The sequence below is a fragment of the Megascapheus bottae genome, chromosome 15 (genome assembly GCF_031878675.1).
Source record: "Megascapheus bottae isolate mThoBot1 chromosome 15, mThoBot2.hap1, whole genome shotgun sequence".
NCBI lineage: Eukaryota > Metazoa > Chordata > Mammalia > Rodentia > Geomyidae > Megascapheus > Megascapheus bottae.
Genome location: NC_143523.1, coordinates 26,331,601 through 26,340,899, shown reverse-complemented (window position 1 = coordinate 26,340,899; position 9,299 = coordinate 26,331,601).

Sequence of the window (9,299 nt, the reverse complement as noted above, 5' to 3'; positions counted from 1 at the left end):
AAAACACAAGTTTACTTCATCTTACACCCTTTGCCCTGAGGAAAACATTCAGTTCAACTATGTTTGCACATAACTTGCTGACTATGTACTATGGCTAAATACTTGATTATTTTCTTAATCTGTGACATTCAAATAAATACCCATTGAGTTAATAATTAATATGGAGGTTAGACAAGTCTGAATTTATAACCTGTAGAGTTTTATTCATGTCAGATTCTGGTAAACACATTCTGTCAAAAGAAATAAATAGTAACCTGCAGCCTGGCCCAAATATTTCTAGATACAAAAACAATCATACCACCTAATTTTCAATGAAACAATCTCAGTATTTTGGTGGGAAAATAGCACATTTTTATGACTGGAGAAATAGTTGTCCCTTTTGTGTTTCTCCGCTTTCTGCTGAACTTTTCTTTTCACCACATGAACTTTTAATCTTACAAAGATATGAACAACTGTTGGTGTCAAGTAGTCTAAATTTAAAAACATTTTGTTGAGTAGGGCTCAGTGGCTCATGCCTGTAATCCTAGATACTCAGGAGGTTGAAATCTGAGGATGACGATTCAAAGACAGCCCAGGCACTAAAGTCCGTGAGATTCTTATCTCCAATCATCCACTAGGAAACCAGGAGTGGTGGTGTGGCTCAGGGGATAGGACAGGACCCTTGAGCTGAAGAGCTCAGGGACAGCACCCAGGCCCTTGGTTATGGTAATAACCTTGTGCCGAAGAGCTCAGGGACAGTGTCCAGGCCCAGAATTCAAGCCCCATGACTTACAAAAGATAGAAAGAAAAGAAATGTCAATCTTGCAAGTACAATCTGGCTGACCATATCATTGCATCTTTGGATTCCTCTAACCTGCTTTCTGGAAATACTGACTGACTGAATATAAAACAATATGTAGAATGAAGAAAATGGTATGTTTTGTGTGGACTATGTCTCCTTAGGGAGAAAGAAGAATATTCAAAAAAAAGTGAAGAAAAACATTCAGAAATATAGAAGCATAAATTCACACATTGCTTTACATTGGCTAACTTACATTTCAAGGAGTCTTACTTGTTCATGGTAACATCAACACAGAGCCATGAATTCTAAATTTACTGTATGTATTCTCCTTCCCATCACTCATTCCTATTCTATTCCCTACAGACTAGATCTTCTAAGAATTATCACTCTGGTATGAATTAAAACCACCAGAAACTCGGGGTGACACTCAGCTGATTCTATCTTTTACCATCCCCACCTTAAATTCTCTGTGCTTATATCTGTGTCAAATAGCAGCTTCTTTGCATTTCCAGTTTCTTTCATCTTCCTTGACAGAGGAAAGGAAAATCTGAGAATGATCAGAACCATCAAGAATACTTATTATCAAGACCACAGCAGAGCAGAATTGACTCCAAAATAGCATCTGTGAATCATGTTGGTATTTTTTTCAGTGATAACATACTAAGCACACAGCTGTAGCTGTGTACTGGAAATTGGCACAGTCAAAACAACTGTAGGAACACATGAGGAATAGCAGGTGTGTTTGTGTAGTGGGCCCCCACAAACTCTACAGAGTGGTGCATAGGTTTCCTGGATCTTGGGCACAGGAGGTGGCAGGAGTGCTGAGGGAAGGAAAGGCATCCTGCATGGGTGAAGAAGACAGCCAGTGTCTGAGAGGAAGCGCTCACACAGCATCAGACAGACAGTGCACCTCCCCAGACAGGAATGAAGCAGAATTGGTATGAGGGTATCAGGGAAGCAAATCCCTTGGCCACTGGGATGGTGTTGAGGTCTTCAGGTCAACCAGAGGTTTAAGTATAAAGTTTTGTTAAATGGTAATCAGGAATGAAAACATGCATTTGGTTCAAACCCTCTCGTTCACAAATCCATTTTCCTATAGAAACAAAAACACAAGAGTGTAGTTACTCTTGGTATATAACTTTTACAATATTTATTCCTGTGCCTACATCTGCCTCAGAGAATATGATTGTTGGGTGGAATTCGGATTGGTTGTTACACAGGCAAGTGGACTAACGGTAGCTGATTACCTGTTGAGAAAGACATGAAGTAGTCACTCCTCTTGAAGTTGCAATTCTTATCTACAAAGTGGCCAAGGTCAAACATTTCTGGGTTGGGACATTCCTTGTTATCATGTAGCACAGATGTCAATATGGAAACCAGGTTAGTAATAAATCATGAAGCTGAGAGTTGCACTGGAAATCACAAAGTCACAGTTCCCCAAAGAAACAGCAATAACATTCTAATGATACAGGTGATCCAATCAATGGGGTTGTAACTAACAGATGTAAATATAGTCCCTCTATACATATCTGGACAATAAAATACAATTAAAATTATTTACACAAACTAAAAATATATACAATTTCTGAGAAAAAATAAAACCATATTGGACTTTCAATTAATTCAGGCATTGCAAAAACTTGTCAAGTCAGGGGGCCTGTGACCCCAGCTGAACATTGGAAATTTAATGAACCCCCCCAAAGATGTCTAAGAAAGAAAAAATCATGACACAGAAACAAGGATGCACATTACAAACTGGTACCAATGCTAAAGAGAACAAGACAAGATCAAACAGAAACACAACCACTGAAGCCTGATGGGTAGGACTGATCCAGAGATCATTCATCTCAGCAGGTCTCAAAACTTTCTAGAGAAGGAGAGACAACTGGGCAAACTTGATTCTGAGATATCCTACCTCAGCAGAACCCAAAACCATCTGTGTGATCAATAAACTTGACAGCCTGATGGTGGGTCTTATAAGTATGTACTCCCCACCCCAACTGTTCCAGAGGGACCAATCCACAGAACAAAAGGAATACTAATCAGAAAACAGAGAAAACCAGAAAGTTATTCTGCTGAGTGACTCCAAAGAAATGTTGTGGCCATGATCTGGCTGTCTGAGTGGTGGAAAGCCAACAGGCCCTCAGAAATGTCTCAGACTGTGCCTTCCCATTGCAGTCTCCTGTCCCTTGGCAACTGGCTCATATAGGCAGCCTCCCAGTGGCTTCAAGGAACACAGGTGCCCCCCTTACTGGGAGCACTGGGTACTTTCTGGGGCCTCCAAATGTTATACAGAAATTAAATTGTGACAGAGAAGCCACATTTTGAGAGGTCAAATAAGGGTACTTGATCACAAAGCCAGCCACTGCAGGTGGACTTCTGGCCCAACGGCCTGCAGCCCAGAATACAACTTGTACAAAGCTTTTTTTTTGTCAGTCCTGGGGCTTGAACTCAGGGTCTGGGCACTGACCCTGAGCATCTTTTGCTCAAGGCTAGCCCTTAAAGCCACAGCACCACTTCTGTTATTTTCTGGTTATATGATACCGAGGAATCAAATCCAGGGCTTTATGCAAGTTAGGCAAGCACTCTAACACTAAGCCACATTCCCAGCCCTGTACAAAACTTTCAAAGGAAAGAACTGCATGTTTGGGGTAGCAACTCAGGCCCAACAAAAGGGAATATGTAAGGGAAAGCATTCTCTGTAGCAAACCTTCCTGAGCTAAACAGCATTCCACATCTGCAAGTCAAGGGATAGAATAATGAAACTTGTTGAAAGTGACGGAAGGGATGACAATGATTAGAATTTGACATAAACCTATGTGGAAATGAAACAATGCACTATCCCCCTGTATATCTAATGTAAGCCAATAAAAAAGTCCATAAAAACATTCATTTTTTGTTGATGCAAATAGAATGTATTAGAGTCATTATTGAAAATTCTATGGAACATTAATAATTTCTTTAATAAAAAAACCATCTCATTAATAGGTGGGCTAAAGACCTAAAGAGAGACTTCTCTGTAGAGGAAATAAGAATGGTCCATAGACTTATGGAACAATGCTCAATATCACTGGCCAGAAAAGAAATGCAAATCAAAACAACTTTGAGATTCCACCTCACACCAGTGTGCATGGCCATTTTTAAGAAATCTAATAACTGAGGGTGGAAGGGATCTGGTCAGAAGGGAATGCTACTACACTGTTGGTGGGAGTGTAAACTCATTCAACCACTCTGGAAAACAGTATGGCGATTCCTCCGAAGACTAAACATAGAGCTCCCCTATGATCCAGCAATCCCACTCCTGGACATTTACCCAAATGCACGTAAATGAGGGAATATGGTTTCGCTCATTTGCAATAATCAGTACACATCTAGGATTCTCTTAGCAGAGGAGAATTGTTGTGGTTATTGTTCTTAATGTACTATGTGAAGTTATTTCTTTTCTCTTTTTTTCCCCATATAGTTAATGTCATGTTGTTACTGTGTCTGACTTTGTTACCTGGTATTTTGTACATATGTTTATTTGTGTATTTGAAATAGGAAACAGAAGGGGGAAAACAAGATGATTGGGAGGGGTTGGAGGAGGGAAAGTGGATGAAAAACATGAGAAATGGTGTTAATATTCAAGAAGTAATGTCCCTACTATCTGACGAAGGTACCTGTAACCTTTCTGTATGTTACCCGGACAATAAAATACAATTTTAAAAATTCAATAAACAACTGATTAAACCTGTTTGATGTACTTTAATATCTCACAGAAATAAGTGACAAAACGTTCTCAGATTTATCCTTCTGTTTAGGGCACACTTGGAAGTTACATCATTTTACTTGGCAGTGTCCATGTTTGGTCATTAAAAATACAAGTATGTACATGCCTGGAAGGTATTAAAGTTAGTCATTTGAGTCAAGAAGGTTGATGAAAATTCTACATTCTCAACTAACTTATTTACTTAGACTGTGAGGAAACTGAATCAGATATGTAGTAAAGAAAGAGCAGGAAAACAATGTCAACAAACCAGATCCACTGTAATGGAGAGTTGGAGAGGGATACCATGGAGACCCAGGGAGAGTCAGGAGACATAAGGCATGGCACAATGCCAGCAGGGGTGAGGCAGGGACACAGGATAGTTCAAAGAGTCTCTTAAGTTCCTGGTATAGGTCTAGCAGTTCCAGCTGCTACTAGGAATTCAGACACTCATATTACCAAAGGGCAGGGCTGGAAAATGAGTGTCATCTCAAAGAGTTTTTGGATAGTTCTCATCATCTGCCATGATGCCAACATGGCACCAACTAGACCCCCAGATCCATCTTAATTTCTTTCTTTCTTTATTACTTCCTTCCTTCCTTCCTTCCATTCTTTCTTTCCTTTCCTTCCTAAGTAAGTTTAGAGCATGCCAAATCAGTACAAGGGAAAGCCTTGTGAGGATGTTTCATAGTTCAGTTTTGTCATTTCTATCCAGGCTGCATTGTCCTCTAGGTCACAGAGGAATCAGCAAATTCTCTGACTGTATTTAGTGGTTCCTCGTAGCTTCCATTGTCCCAAATATGCTTCCTCTCTGAGAAAAAATTCTTCTGCCCAATAATAGTATGAACATGAGATATCTGAATGGAAAACAAACCTGTGGGAAATGGAAGTTTTCACAAAGAAGTTGATCGGAATATCCCTTTGGGATTTAATGGAAAATACCAAAGTAATTGCTTGAGTTCATTAGGTGGATTGAATTGTATATTTACTTTTTTTTTCTATTTCTTTCACTCTCTCTCATTTTTTCATGGTGATTTGAGGGGCTTGAACTCAGGGCCTGGGTGCTGTTCTTGACCTCTAGAGCCACATCACTTCTGGTTTTCTGGTTCTTAACTGGAGATAAGAATATCATGGACTTTGGTGCCTGGGCTGGCTTGGAACTGAGATCCACAGAACTCAGCCTCCAGAGTAGCTAGGATTACAGGTGTGAGACTCTAGGGCCCAGCCTTATTTATACTTTTTTTTTAAAGTAGGAGTAAATTATAGGCTTAGACATCCTTCTCAGATGTTTACATTATATTCTTTTTTATCATTTTTATTCTTATTTAATTTTATTTTCTGGATAGTGTTTAGAGTGGTTAAGGTTACACTCCTTAGGTAATGAGTGTATGGTCACGTGATACCCCTTCTCATGTTTCTGTTGCCTTTTCCCTGCCCAAACCCCCTCCCAATCCTCTAGTTTTCCCCTTCCCTATTTCAAATAAACAAATAAACATATATAATATACCAGGTAAAAAAGTCAGATATAGTAATTACATGAGGTTACCCATAAAGGGGAAAAATGAGAAAAGAAATAACTTTACATAGTACATTAAGAGCAACACACCAGACGCGGTGTCTCATGCCTCTAATCCTAGCTACTCAGGAGGCTGAGATCTGAGGATCAATGATCAAATCAGCCTGGGCACAAAAAGACCTAAGATTCTTATCTCCAATTAACCTCCCGAAAATGAAAACGAGAAATGAGGCTTGCCTCAAGGGTAGGTGGTAGCATTGAGCTGAAGAGCTCAGGGACAGTGCCCAGGCCCAGGGGTAAGGTGTTGGTAGCCTTGAGCTGAAGAGCTTAGGGACAGCGACTAGGCTTAAAGATTAAGCCTCTCGATTGACAGGGGAAAAAAATAGGTGTGAGAGACTGGGAGTTTGGCCTAGTGGTAGAATGCTTGTCTAGCATGCACAAAGACCTGGGTTCAATTTCCTGGAACCACATACACAGAAAGACCTTGGGCCTTGAGAAGCCCAAGGACAGTGCTCAGGCTCTGAGTTCATGCCCCAGGACTGGAAAAAAAAGAATTAGGTGTGAGAATATAACATATGATTAGAATATATATGGAAAATAGTGAGCAATGACACCTCATTACCTTCTTATTTCTTCTTTGTGTGTGTATGTGTGTGCACACGAGTCTGGGTGCTTGTATCATATACTCTCAGCCCAATTAACAACCAAAAAGCCAGTGACACTACACTTGAACCAAAAAATGTAGGGACACTAACCCAAACCCTGAGCTCAAGTTCCTCTACAATTCCACAAAATAAACCCTGGATAAAAACCAGTAATGTCTAATACAAAGTAGATGAACTTGGTTATGATTATATTATGTCTATTTTCCATAGATACAAGAAATCACTGTGAATGGTATAACCCCCCAAAAATTATAAAATGTAAAGCTATGAATATGCTTAATCTAATGGGAACTTCATGCATCTTGAAATATGACATGTTTACACAACATTTTAATATGCTAGTTGAAATTAACTTAAAATATGTAAAAACTCATATCGTGCTGGGTGCTTGTGGATCACACATGTAATCCCAGATACTCAGAAGGCTGAAATGAGAGGGTTTGGATTTGAAGCATCCCAGGTAGGAATGTTTTTGAGACACTTACCTCTAAAAACTACTCACAAATTCAGAATTGGTATAGTTGATATACAGATGGGTAACAGTTACATGAAGCAGGTACAATTCTTTTGGAACCATATCTCCCCCTCCATCATTCTCCCATTTTTCCTTCCTGTTTCCACCCATATGATATATACTTCATTTTCTATATAACGTGTATCCGTGTTGTTTTTGTTCATCCTGGGTCTACCTGCTGTGTGCCTTCCCTAACCCTCCTAAATACAAACTAACAAGACAAAAAAAAATTCAGAATTGGTGCTGGTGCCATGCGGTGGTAGTGGAATGCTCACATTGAGCTAAAGAAACTCAAAGACCGGGCCCAGACTTCAAGCCCCAGGTCCCACCAAAAATCCTATCTCATATTTTTATAATCTTCATGGTTTCTCTGGCATGTAGTTTAGCAGCCCAACAACATGTCATACAAAACTAAGGAACTACATGCTGGCTGTAAAGTATTCCTTTTCTTTTTTCATTTTACCTTTATTTATTATAAAAAGAATATTGAAGTGACATAATAATAAAACACATTCCCATACAAAATAATCTGCAATAGTACTTGTATTTTAAAAACATGGATTATGATAGTGAGTATAATTGGAAACCCATTTTTCAATCTACATGTAGATATCTTCTACATTCAGTTTCATATTAACTTAGTAAAAAAAATCATTTAAAAGAGAACTATGGTGATCCACTTACTTGTTTCTAATACTTTATGATATTTTAAAATTCCCAAAGTTGAAAAAAATTCCCAAAGTTGATAAACTGATGCTCTAAAGAATTCTGTAAGGAATTATATTTATTAAGCCATAACTATAAAGAATATGTGTAATATATGGATCTGTGTCTGTGTACACATATAGGTCCAGATATACATATCTACATAGAATGAAGTTATAATTGCAACTTGTCTGAAGGTGTAGTTCTCATCAGATGGAGGAGGAAATAGAATAAGAAGTTAGTTTGATTTTAATATTTCAAGATGAAAGAAAAGGAAAAGAATTGCCATCATGTTTAAGGTGTACATTTTGCACATAGTCTACAGATTTGTAGGAAAATGACTTTAGGTTCTTGCCCTCATCATTTAAATTGACTGTAAAAATATGTGGAATATAGAAAAATAATAGAAAAGAAGATGATTTCTGTGATTTTTGTGTTCTTGGGGAGAAAGAATACTCAAAAAGTGAAAAATAAGCCGGGAGTTTGGCCTAGTGGTAGAGTGCTTGCCTGGCATGCACAAATACCTGGGTTCGATTCCTCATTACCACATACATAGAAAAAGCCAGAAGTGGTGCTGTGCTCAAGTGGCAGAGTGCTAACTTTGAGGAAAATGCCCCAAAACAGTGCTTAGACTCTGAGCTCCAGCCCTAGGACTGGCACACAAAAAAGTGAAGAATAGTACTCAAATGCAGAATCAGAAATTCATACATCACTCCCGGTTGGCTAAATTACATTTCAAGTTTTCTTACTTGTTCACAGTAACATCAAAACAGGGTCATGAATTCTAACTTTAATGTCATTCTTTCTGATGGCACCATAGAATTCCATTGTGTGTATATGCCACATCATCTTCATCCAGTCATCCATCTACTGAGGGGCATCTGGGTTGGTTCCATATCTTCACTAGGGTAAATAATGCTGCAGGGAACATCACTGTACTAGTGGCTTTAGTATGTGCTTGTTTCTAGACATTTGGGTAAATTCACTAGACCAATTCTTATGCATATAATTTTGCTTTGCTGATTTTTTACACTTGCAACCAGGAGGATGGAGGAGGCGTAAAATACAACTGGTGGTGGTGGTGATCTTCGTTTCATTTATGATTGGCAGAAGAGATTTCTCTTTCTTTCTACTTAAATGTTGTCATTTTTTATAATTTTTATTGTGATTAATAGAAGGGTTACATTATATTCATCAGATAGAAGGTGCACAACTTCACAGACATTGATACCCTTTCTCATGAGTGGTCCCCATTTCCCTCCCACCCTTCCTCCATTTATATTGATTTCCCCCATTCCCTATCCAATTTCAAATAACCGATTAAGCACATATAATATATATCAGATAACAAGGTGAAATATGGTAACAATATG